This window comes from Leopardus geoffroyi, chromosome D1 (genome assembly GCF_018350155.1).
Source record: "Leopardus geoffroyi isolate Oge1 chromosome D1, O.geoffroyi_Oge1_pat1.0, whole genome shotgun sequence".
In the NCBI taxonomy this organism is placed as follows: domain Eukaryota; kingdom Metazoa; phylum Chordata; class Mammalia; order Carnivora; family Felidae; genus Leopardus; species Leopardus geoffroyi.
In genome coordinates this window covers 76,067,729-76,080,697 of record NC_059329.1, presented here as the reverse complement: position 1 = coordinate 76,080,697, position 12,969 = coordinate 76,067,729, and the positions used below count along the sequence as shown (strand labels likewise).

At 38.0% G+C, this 12,969-nt stretch overlaps 1 long non-coding RNA gene and 1 other non-coding gene across 2 annotated transcripts in view; both read right to left on the bottom strand.

Annotated features, from left to right (window-relative positions):
• Nucleotides 1-3,300, bottom strand: part of LOC123601485 — a 40,916-nt gene extending 37,616 nt beyond the window's left edge. The window contains exon 1 of the long non-coding RNA XR_006714132.1: nt 3,234-3,300. This is a non-coding gene — a long non-coding RNA (uncharacterized LOC123601485). The remainder of the gene's footprint in view (nt 1-3,233) is intronic.
• Nucleotides 3,301-10,246: 6,946 nt separating this feature from the next.
• LOC123602881 lies at nt 10,247-10,353 on the bottom strand. Its single transcript, XR_006714634.1, has one exon. It is a non-coding gene; the product is annotated as a U6 spliceosomal RNA (small nuclear RNA).
• Nucleotides 10,354-12,969: the final 2,616 nt, after the last annotated feature.

Sequence of the window (12,969 nt, the reverse complement as noted above, 5' to 3'; positions counted from 1 at the left end):
GGAAAAGTTGTCTGGGTTTGGAAAGAAGAAAAAGGGACGAAAAAATAAAGGAAGCAGCAGCAGAGGAAGGAGGGGTGGGGCGGAAAAGGAAGAAAAAGAGAGATGATTGGGTCCACACTGATGTGCCAGGCCCTGTCTAGATCTGCTTATCACACAAAGGTAGGAGGAAATGGTAGCACTGTTTTTTGTTTTTTTAAAGATTTATTTATTTTTGAGAGTGAGAGAGAGCGCAATGGGGAAGGAACAGAGAGAGAGAGGGACAGAGGATCTGAAGTGGGCTCTGCTGAAAGCAGCGAGCCAGATGTGGGGTTCGAACTGATGAAGCATGAGATTATGACACGAGCTGAAGTCAGATGCTCCACCTACTGCCCCAACGGTAGCAGTGTTTTAGCATAGTGACCTTGTCTGTTGACAGCCATGGCCCATTCAATGTTTTAGATTCTTGTTATTCGTTTAGCAATTCTTCTTCCCTTGACAGGGGTCATGGAAGATGGTGAGTGGAGGTAGGCATTGGGAGACAAGGCTGGAGACTCACCTACCTTATAGCACCCAATGTACAGTAACTATAATCACTGTCATTGATGTTGTTGCCGTTGTTACATTCCTGTCTTCACTATCAATGAAAAGGAAATTGAATAGGAAGACTAAGGTTCCTTTCAGTTCTGGATTAATGATAGTAATATTTTAGAAAAACTGTAAATAAATAAAAACCCATAAATCAAAATATTTATTTCCTAGTGATACACTGAGAGATAACGTGGCATAAAAATAGAACAGAGAATCATACTTGGGCATATTATTTAACCTCTCTGAGTCTTAGGTTCCTGATCTGTAAATAAGAACAAATGATAACTATCTCCCAAATTTGGGAGAATGAATGGGCTAATGTAGAATAAAGCTTTATATGTGGCCAGGATTCAAGATATGGTTGTTAATTATTATTATTAAATAGATGGTTTGATATATTCTCAAATATACGGCTTTATTTTATCATCAATTCAGATCTTCCATTATGCTATTCGATGTACTCCTAATTTTCAGCTTTAATTTTATTATTTCTTACATATCATGAGCCCATGTCCAAGTGGAGCACAACTGTAGAAGCAGCATCACATTCAGATTCAGTAAGAACTAGAATTGAATCTAAGCTCTGCAGTGTTATGGTTTTGTGACTTGGAACAAATCATCTACCTTCTCTGAACACCTAGGTGATAATTCCGTGGCAAAACTTCCAGTTGTCAGAATGGGAGAAGATATTTGCAAATGACATATCAGATAAAGGGTTAGTATCCAAAATCTATAAGAACTTATCAAACTCAACACCCAAAAAACAAATAATCCAGTGAAGAAACGGGCAAAACATGAACAGACACTTCTCCAAAGAAGACATCCGGATGGCCAACCGACACGCGAAAAAATGCTCAACAACACTCATCATCAGGGAAATACAAATCAAAACCACAATGAAATACCACCTTACACCTGTCAGAATGGCTAACATTAACAACTCAGGCAACAAAAGATGTTGGCGAGGATGCGGAGAAAGAGGATCTCTTCTGCATTGTTGGTGGGAATGCAAGCTGGTGTAGCCACTCTGGAAAACAGTATTGAGGTTCCTCAAAAAACTAAAAACAGAACTACCCTATGACCCAGCAATTGCACTACTAGGCATTTATCCACGAGATACAGGTGTGCTGTTTCGAAGGGACACATGCACCCCCATGTTTATAGCAGTACTATCAACAATAGCCAAAGTCTGGAAAGAGCCCAAATGTCCATCAGTGGATGAATGGATAAAGAAAATGTGGTGTGTATACACACACACACACACACACACACACACACACACACACACACACTGGAGTATTACTCAGCAATCAAAAAGAATGAAATCTTGCCATTTGCAACTACGTGGATGGAACTGGAGGGTATTATGCTAAGTGAAATTAATCAGTCAGAGAAAGACAAAAATCATATGACTTCACTCATATGAGGACTTTAAGAGACAAAACAGATGAACATAAGGGAAGGGAAATAAAAAATATATAAAAACAGGGGGGGGACAAAACAGAAGAAACTCATAAATATGGAGAACAAACTGAGGATTACTGGAGGGGTTGTGAGAGGGGGGATGGGCTAAATGGGTAAGGGGCACTAATGAATCTACTCCTGAAATCATTGTTACACTATATGCTAATTTGGATGTAAATTTTAAAAAATAAAAAATAAAATGAAAAAAAAAACCAAACCTTCCAGTTGTCAACCCCAGGATCCATGCTCTTCCTTTTTATCTGAGCATGTTGCTGCCTGATTAGAAGACTACATTTCCCAACATCCTCTGCAGCTAGCTGTGGGTCGCATGACTAAATTGGGCCAGTAAGATTTAGTTAGAAGTGTCCCATGCCTTTCTTTAATCTTTCCTATTTCCTGGAACAAAGGCATGATGGCTAGAACTCAACAAACTCCTTGGCCCCTGAGGAAGACTGAACAGAGAGCTGGAGGAGCCTAAATCCTGAGACAGTGGGTCTCCCGTGCCAGCCCTGCAAAGACTACCTCTGAATAACCTTATGAATAATTAAAAATAATCCACCTCTTTAAGCTAATTTTATTTTGAGTTTTCTGCCAGCTGTGGCCAAACCCATGTAAGATAATGAATGTTAAAATGTTTGGCACATTGTAGGCCCTCAATAATTGTAGTTCCTTGTCTTCTCTTTCCATCAAGTTCATTCTTCTTACAAAAGCCAGAGAGCCTTTCTTGAATTCAAATATTAAACAACAATGTCCACAGATATGCCCATGTTGTCCCCATTTAAAAGTCATTGGTAGGGTCATGATGAAGGTCAGACGAAATAATTCTGTAAGAGTACTTTGTATATTGTAAAACTCCATCTAAACAGGAGGCATCAAGACATCTTCTCAGTATGGCTGTAACTCCTCTGACCAGCCCTGTTCCTTCTCTCTTCTCCTGCCCATTCCAACCTCCCCTTCCAGGCATCTCATTTTCTAGCTATACCAAATTGAACACAAGTTTCGACTCTTTCTACTTATGGCAGAGAAGAATAAGCATAAACCCCAGGAATATCTGGGGAGAAAGCCTGAAGCAGACTTATAGAAAAGCCCAGAATTTCTTGGAAGCATTAGATTTGATTTCAAAAAATTAATTTGAATTTTCATTCTCCTTTACTATATACTTGTGTTTACGTTAATAAAACCAAACTATTTAAATCACTCACCCTTGAGTAGACTGTGGTTTTGAGAATTCCTCACATACAGAACTGGGAAGGAAGGCCACGTTTGTCATATCTGTGTTTTTTGTGTTGTTTTTTTTTTCTGCCAGAAATGTCTTTCCTTGACTTTCTCCCTCCTACCCTCCTCTGTAAACATGTTCTTGATTCCTTCAAGCAGACTGAGTCACTCTCTGGCATGTTGTACATCCCTCCGCTATACTACTTAAGGGTAGTATTATATCTAAACTAGTTTGGGGGTGGGGTGTTGGGAGTGTCTCTCTCATTAGTCTATAACACCCTCAGGGAAATGACTGCAATTTTGTACCATCATCACCACTACAACCACCATACCCCCATACCTAGTATGGCCTAGCACTGTGCCTAGTCCATAATAGATGCTTGTTCAAGATTAGATGGAGTGAACAAACTAATGAATGTTCAAATAAGTCAAAAGGAGAGGCATCTTTGTGGACCTTAAACCTCCAATTTCATACCCATGCACTATCTAGTTTGGCTTAGGTCAATGCCGGCTGTGACTTCCTCCATGTATATAGCTTAGTACACTTCTAAAATGGACCCTGAACTCTTCTGCATGTACAATGGAAAGATAAAGGCAACCACCTCCAACTCAAGTCAGCCTAGCCAGGAAAATCCACTGCCAATGTCCCAGTGGTGTCCGAAATGTCAATACTATGAAGGTTGACGCTAAGCTCCACACACCCCCACATTATCAAATGCCCGTTTGCTTCATGTTTTGTCTGGTCTGTCAGCACCATTTACTGCTGAGCAGGTCCCTTATCTTTATTGATCACTTAATTTATCTTTTCTTAACTTCCCTTGCACCGTCTGGTGCCGTGTGTCCGTCTGTTGAGGCTGTCATGACTGGTTTGCTCTTGAAATAATAGGGGCAGCAGGTGGTGTGACTAAGTCGACCCTTCGCAGAATGGGGGACCATTCCCAGTCCCTGTCTCAACCTGCCAGTGTGTCTACACCCTCCCAGCTGTTCCACATTAAAGCAGTCAACTGTGACTTTACAGTCCGAGTTTTACACAACTGTTTTACAAACCGGGAAGAAGGTCTTTTGTCACAAATCCTTTGTCAAGCAGTAGAATGGGGGGAGAGAAAGCCAGTTCTGAGACTTGGTGCATTTTAATGACTATGCAGATAGATGCATACTCCTTTGCTTTGGTAAAAGGGGTGTGAGTTGGGGGTGGGAGGCTGGCTGGGAGGAGAGAGCAAATGGACTCCTTGCTCTTGGGACACTTTAGTAAGAGGAGCAACTGTTCTTTCAACACTAGTTTCAGCTTCAAACACTCCACTTCATGAAAACCTTCGTTCCTCTTGTAAAGTGAGAATAAGGGCAATCAGTAGAGCCCTATGTCCCAGGGTCAGTACTCTGGGGGCAAGTGTTGTGCAATTGAGAAAACAGCAAGAAAATGATGCCTTTGGGATTCGACAGCCAAGTGCCTTTATGACTTGGGACTTGTAATCACATGTGAGAAGCAAAGAGACAAAATGAAAAGAGTACAGAGTTTTGAGTCATACAGACCCCAGCTCCAAAGTTCAGTGACTCTGACATATCTCACTGTTGACAATATGGTATCTTCAAATTCCTATTTCTTAATACAGAAATCTTTGTTATAATATTCGTATCTATTAGCCAAAAGTTGATTAATCAAAACCTTTAAATAATGAAAATCCACATCTCTCTTTCTTTTCACACACACACACACACACGCACACCCACACACACACACACACACACCTTCACTTTGACTATAAGCTAAAAGGCAAGGGAAAGATAATTTAAACTTACCATTGAGAAAAGAATACATTAGGCTAAGAGTCAAGAACTCTTTCATTCTCTTTGTTAACACTAACAAGCTGGTTGAGTTTATGCATAGCACTTAAGCACTGTGAGTTTAGTTAGGAAACTATTAAATATAATTGATTTTTAAGGTGGGCAAATCAGGGAAGTGGATGTAATAGGAGAGTAACAAGGCAAGTGGAATCATTGTCTCCCTCCTTATTTATATAGGTTTGTGGAGACAGAATTTCTACTTTCTTTTGGATATTAGAATGACAGTTAGTCCTTCCTCCTAATGGCTACTCCCTAAGGTGGGAGAGGGCAGAGTCTGATTCCTTACAGCTATTTCTCTCTCCTGGGGGTGTGTGAGGCATTAAAGTTGCTGTTTCTACAAGGCCTGTCTCTTTCTCTTTCTGGTTGGCTGGCCCACAGGTTACAGGTGCAATAGTCTCCTTCCAGCCCTCACCACTTAATCCATGTGGTGAGCAAACCTGGGTTAGAACCCAGGTTCTATTATCTAAAGCAGAGATACTCAAATGTGACCTGCTGACCAAAATGATTATGACCAATCAATGATAAGTAATGCAGACATTGTCATTAAGCATTTAGAAATTGTCAATTCAACCTAGACTGGGTAAAATAAAAAGCATGAAACAAGTTCATTTTTCACATTCATGTCGCCAAGAGGAAAACAGATAGCACTAAATGTTTATATTGGAAAACAAGTAAGTCTTTTAATCAATAATCTAAGATTCCATTTATGAAATTAAAGAAAAAAGAAATCAAATTAAAACCAAAGCAAGCAAAGGGAAGGACATAATAAAAGCAGAAATCAATAAAATATGAAAAATAAAGAAAAATCAATGAAGCTAAAAGTTATTCTTTGAAAAGATCAATAAAATTGATAAACTTCTAGCCATGCTGATCACGAAAAAAAAAAAGGGAGGGAAGACACAAATTACCAACATTAGCAATGAAAGAGAGGATGTCAATATAAGCCCTACAGAAACTAAAATTATAATAAGATAATATTGTAAACATCTTTATACCAATGAATTGATAGCTTAGGAAAAATGGACAAATTCCTTGAAAGATACAAACTACTTCAGGCCTAGATGGGTTCACTGGTGAACATTTAAGGAAGAAACATGCCAACTTTGTACAAATGTGTACATAAAATAGAAGAAAACATTTCCTGAGTCATTTTATGAAGCCAGCATCACCTAATAGCAAACACAGAGGAAGACATTATAGGAAGAGAATCTTATGAATCCTAACACAGAAATCCTTAATAAAATTTTGTCAAATTGAATCTATCAACATATAAAAGACTATATAACACAATCGAATTGAGGTTGTCCCCAAAATATTTGGGGACATTCAAATATTTAGGTTCATTCAATATTTGAAAGTTAACCAATCATGTCAATGAACTAAAAACAAAATGCTCTGCACTCACATCAATAGATGCAAAAAAAAAAAAAAAAAAAAAAAAATTGACAAAATCCAACATCCATTCATGATAACATTTTCAGCAAGCTAGAAATGGAAAGGCACTGCCTCAACCTTATAAAGGCCATCTATGAAAACCTATAGCTAATGTTATACTTAGTGGTAAGAAACTGAATGCTTTTCTCTTTAAAATCAAAGAAGCAAGGAAGTTTACTCTTACTACCCTTATTCATCATTATACTGGAGATTGTAACTAATGCAAAGATGCAAGAAAAAGAAATAAAATAATTGTAAAGGAAGAAATAAAACTATTTGCAGACAACATGATCATTTAAGTAGAAAATCCCACATAATCTACTTTTTTTAATGGTACTAGAATAGGTGAGTTTGGCAAGGCTGCAGTCTGCAAGTCAATATACAAAAATCAATTATTTCTATCTACTAGCAATGAAAAATCAGAAATTAAATTTTTAAATGCTATTTGCAATAGCATCAAAAAAGTGAAATAAATATAACCAAATATGTGCAAGATTTATGTGCTGAAAACTTCAAAACACTGATGAAAGAAATTGAATACCTATAGAAACAGATATACTACATTCATGGATTGCAAGACCCAATACTGGGAAGATGTCAACTTTCCTCAAATTGATCTATATATCTGAATCAATCTGAATCAAAATTCCAGTAGGATATTTTGCAGAAATTATAAGTCAAAAGCTTATTCTAAAATTAATATAGAAAATCTAGTACCTAAAATAGCCAAAACAACTTTGAAAAAATAGAACATCAACTGATTTCAAGGAACCTTTGTGCACTATTGGCAGAAATATAAATTAGTACAGCCACTATAAAAAAAGTATGGAGCGGGGCGCCTGGGTGGCGCAGTCGGTTAAGCGTCCGACTTCAGCCAGGTCACGATCTCGCGGTCCGTGAGTTCGAGCCCCGCGTCGGGCTCTGGGCGATGGCTCAGAGCCTGGAGCCTGTTTCCAATTCTGTGTCTCCCTCTCTCTCTGCCCCTCCCCCGTTCATGCTCTCTCTCTGTCCCAAAAATAAATAAACGTTGGAAAAAAAAAAAAAAGTATGGAGCTTCCTCGAAAAATTAAAAATAAAAATACCATATGATCCAATAAATCTATTATTGGGTATTTACCCAAAGAAAACGAAAACACTAATTCAAGAAGACAAATGCACCACTATATTTATTGCAGCATTATTTACAATAGCCAAGATATGGAAGCAACCTAATTGTCTATCAGTAGATGAATGAATGGACACCACGGTGGCTCAGTCAGTTCAGTGTCTGACTCTTGATTTCAGCTGAGGTCATGATCCCAGGGTTGTGGGATCGAGCCCCACGCTGGGCTGCATGCTGAGCATGGAATCTGCTTAAGATTCTCTCTCTCTCTCTCTCTCTCTCTCTCTCTCTCTCTGTCTCTCCCCCTTCCTCCCTCCCTCCCTCTCCTCCTCTCCCCAACTCACACACATACTCTCTCTCTCCTTCTCAAAAAAAAAATAAATAAATAAAAAGAATGGATAAGGAAAATACAGCATATATAAACAATGAAATATTACAGTCTTAAAAGGGATGAAATTGTGTCATTTGAGACAACATGAATGGACCTAAAGGGTATTATGCTAAGTGAAATAAGTCAGAATGAGAAAGACAAATACTATATGATTCCATTCATAAGTGCAGTCTAAAACAAACAAACCAATGAATAACCAAACAAAAAGCCGAATCAGACCTATAAATACAGAGAACAATCTGATGGTTGCCAGAGGGAAGGGGGGTGGGAGAATAGGCAAAATGGGTAAAGGGTGAGGGAGATACAGCCTTCCACTTATGGAATAAGTAAGTCACAGCAATAAAAAGCATAGCATAAGAAATATAGTCATGATACTATAATAGGGGTGGAATGGGATAGATGGTAGCTACACTTATGGTGAACATAGCACAATATAAAAACTTGTTACATCACTAAGTGGTACACCTGGAACTAAGGTAACATTGTGCATCAACTGTACTTAAAAAAAAAAAGACTTACTCTAATGCTACACTAATAAAGACAGTGAGATATTCCAGTAGATAAAGACATATAGATCAATAAAACAGAATAGAGGGTCTACAAATATGTCACAGATCTAGTCAACTGATTTTTGACAAAGGTTTCCATATAATTCAATGGACAGAGTGTAATCTTTTGAGGAAATGGTGATGGATAAATGGAACATTTATATGCCAAAAAAATTGAAATTAAATAAAATCTCAATTTTATTCACCACATATACAAAAGTTAACCAAAAATGGTCAGAGACCTAAATGTAAAGCCCAAAACTATAAAATTCATGGGAAAAAAATCTTTATGATTTTATATTTAAGCAAATATTTCTTAAATTTGAGACACATAAAAAGTCGACAAAATGGACTTAGTAAAAAATTTAAATTTCTGTTCTTTCAAAGACATTACTAAGAAAATAAAAAATCAAACCACAAAGAGAAAATATCTGCAAAAAAAATTGATAAAGGGCTTACCTTCAGAATGTCTAAAGAACTCTTTATAACTCAGTAATAAGAAAAAACTGTTAATGTTTATTTATTTTTGAGAGAGAGACAGAGACAGAGCACGAACAGGGGAGGGGCAGAGAGAGAGGGAGACACTGAATCTGAAGCAGGCTCCAGGCTCTGAGCTGTCAGCAAAGAGCCTGACACGGGGCTTGAAACCACCAACCGCAAGATCATGACCTGAGCTGAAGTCGGAGGCTTAACTGACTGAGCCACCGAGGTGCCCCAGAAAATAATGTAATTAGCAAAAAATCTGAACATCCACATCACCAAAAGAGAGATTTGGATGGCCAATAAGCACATGTAAACATGCTAACATCTTTAGGGAAACGCAAATTAAAGCTACAATGAGATACCACTTATTAGAATGGCCATAAGGAAAGAAAGCTGACAACAGGAAGCTCAAGTGAGGATGTGAAGCAAATGGAACTTTCATACATTGCTCGTGGATATATACAATAGTACAGTCGCTTTGGAAAACAATTTGATATCTTCTAATAAAGTTAAAAATGTACTTACCAAATGACCCAGAAATTCCACTCCTAGCTATTTACCCAAAAGGAATGAAGACACACGTACAAACAAAACCTATAGGTGACTGTTGCTGGCAACTTCATTCATAGTCACTAAAAATTAGAAATAAACCAAATGTTTATCAACTGGTGAATGGATAAACAAGGTTTGTTAAATCCAGCTACTCAACAATGAAAAATACTACTCAACAATGAAAATGAATGAATGACTGATACATGTAATGACACCACGAATCACAAAAGCATTATGCTGAGTCAAAGAAGTCAGAGACCAAAGGCTATGTGCTATATGGTTCCATTTATATGACTTTTTATTACTTGTTCTGTTATTGTTTCTGGAGATTTTCTCTGTTCCTTTCTTGTCTTTGTCACTTTTGACTTTCCTTTCCATTCAAAGAATCCCCTTTAATATTAATATGACTTCTGGGGTGCCTGGGTGGCTCAGTTGGTTAAGCGTCCAACTTTGGCTCAGGTCATGATCTCGTGGTTTGTGGATTCAAGCCCCGCATCGGGTTCTGTGCTGACAGTTCAGAGCCCGAAGCCTGCTTCAGATTCTGTGTCTCCCTATCTCTCTGCCCCTCCCCTGCTTGTGCTTTGTCTCTCTCTCTCAAAAATAAAAAAATGTTAAAAAAAATTTTTTTTTAATTTATATGACTTTAAAAAAAATACGGAACGCTTCACAAATTTGTGTGTCATCCTTGCTCAGGGGCCAAGCTCATCTTTTCTGTATCATTCCAATTTTAGTATACGTGTTGCCAAAATGAGCACTACATGATATTTTTTAAAAGGCAAAACTATAAGGAACAGGTTCAGAGTTGTCAGGGGCTAGCATGAGGTAACATTTTGGAGATAACTGGACTATTTTATATCTAGAGTGGTTGGTGTTTACGTGACTGCATATATCGCAAAACTCATTGAGTTATACATCTAAAAAGGGTGAATTTTACTCTATGTAAATTATACCTCAACAAACCTGATTCCTTTTTTTTAGAGTGTCATGACTGATGCCTCCTATAAAAGAGTTTGAAACAAGGGGCGCCTGGGTGGCGCAGTCGGTTAAGCGTCCGACTTCAGCCAGGTCACGATCTCGCGGTCCGTGAGTTCGAGCCCCGCGTCGGGCTCTGGGCTGATGGCTCGGAGCCTGGAGCCTGTTTCCGATTCTGTGTCTCCCTCTCTCTCTGCACCTCCCCCATTCATGCTCTGTCTCTCTCTGTCCCAAAAATAAATAAACGTTGAAAAAAAAAATTAAAAAAAAAAAAAAAAGAGTTTGAAACAAAACCACTATGAAAACTGAGAACAAACTGAGGGTTGATGGGGGGTGGGAGGGAGGGGAGGGTGGGTGATGGGTATTGAGGAGGGCACCTTTTGGGATGAGCACTGGGTGTTGTATGGAAACCAATTTGACAATAAACTTCATATATTGAAAAACAAAACAAAAAAAAAAAAAAACCAAAAAACAAAAACAAAAAAAAAAAAAAAAGAAAGAAAACCACTATGTGAGATAAGTGTACCTCTTAAGGAACAGGTATGCTCCTGCATTTAAACTATTCCAGAGAACAGAAAACCATGAAGACTTTCCTAATGTTACAACATGAATATAGTTCAAAACTGATAGCACATCTTAACAGATAGCAATTAAAAAAAAATGCCAGGGTTAGGATTATAGATATAAATATATCAGATGAAATAACAGCAAACCTATTGGGCATATTATTTTTTTTTTCATTTTTAAAACTTATTTTAAAGATTAAAAAAATTTTTTAATGTTTATTTTTGAGAGAGAGTGAGAGAGAAAGACAGAGCACAAGTGGGGGAGGGGCAGAGAGAGAGGGAGACACAGAATCTGAAGCAGGCTCCAGGCTCTGAGCTGTTAGCACAGAGCCCAATGAGGTGCTTGAACCCACCAACTGTGAGATCATGACCTCAGTCAAAGTCAGATGTTTAACCAACTGAGCCACCCAGGTGCCCTAAAACTTTTTTGAGAGAGAGAGAGAGAGAGCAAGCTGGGGAGGAGGGAGAGGGAGAGGGAGAGGGAGAGAGAGAGAGAGAGAGAGAGAGAGAGAATCCCAAGCAGGCTCCATGATCAGTGTGGAGCCTGACGCAGGGCTTGATCCCATGACTCTGAGATCATGACCTGAGCCAAAATCAAGAGTGGGATGCTCAACCCACAGAGCCACGCAGGAGTCCCTATTTAAGCAAAATTAAAAAAAAAATTTTTTTTTGATGTTTATTTTTTGAGAGAGACAGAGACAGAGTGTGAGCAAGGGAAGGGCAGAGAGAAAGGAAGACAGAATCTGGAGCAGCCTCCAGGCTCTGAGCGAGCTGTCAGCACAGAGCCTGATGCGGGGCTTGAACTCACAAACTGGGAGATCATGACCTGAGCCAAAGTCGGACGCTTAACCGATTGAGCCACCCAGGTGCCCCTATTTGAGCATATTTTTAAAAGAGTGATGTAACGTGGCCAAATAGGGTTTATTGTAAAATTTCAAAAACGTTTCAATGTAAGATTATCTATAACATTTGTTCCTGACTTAAAACTTCAATAAACAAGTAACAATGTAACCTACTATGCTACTAAAATATGCCATTATGAGAAATTATCTCCAATTATCAGACAAGATTCTTCTAAATAATAAAACACCAGAAGAAGATATGAAATGAAGAATCAGAAAAGTAGAGAAAGTGCTAATTATTTATAGATTATATGATTATATTGGCCATTTAGAAAATGCAAGAAAATAAAGCCAAGGGAATTCTGTTATATGGGACCGCATAGATGAACCTTGAGAACATTATGCTAAGTAAAATAAGATAGTTACAAAAAGATATAAACTGCTTTCTCTTATTTCTATGAAGCATCCAAAGTTGTCAAACCAATAGAGAAGTTACAATGTGGTTACCAGGGACTGGGAGAGGGGGAAAGGGAGTCGTTATTCAGTGGATACAGAGTATCAGTTTTGCAAGGTGAGGAAGTTTTATAGATCTCATTGCATGACAATATGCATATAATTAACACTGCTGTGGTATACACTTAAAATGGTTAAGATTGTAAATTTTATGTTATATGTTTCTGTAACCACAAAAAACTACTGTTGGAACTAATTAGAGTATTTTTCTATTATTAAACAATAATTTATGAATAGAATGCTATAGAAAAGTAGCGACCAGTCAGAAAATATAATGGAAAAACAGGTGTCAGTATTAATGACAAGAACCACAATATAATATCGTGGATGAACCAAAACGTGCAGAACCTATTTGAAAAAATTATAATTTTCTAGATACGTCTCCTGAGGCAAGGGAAAGAAAAGCAAAAATAAACTATTGGTACTACATCAAATTAAAAGCTTCGCTACAGCGAAGGAAACCACCAACAAAACTAAA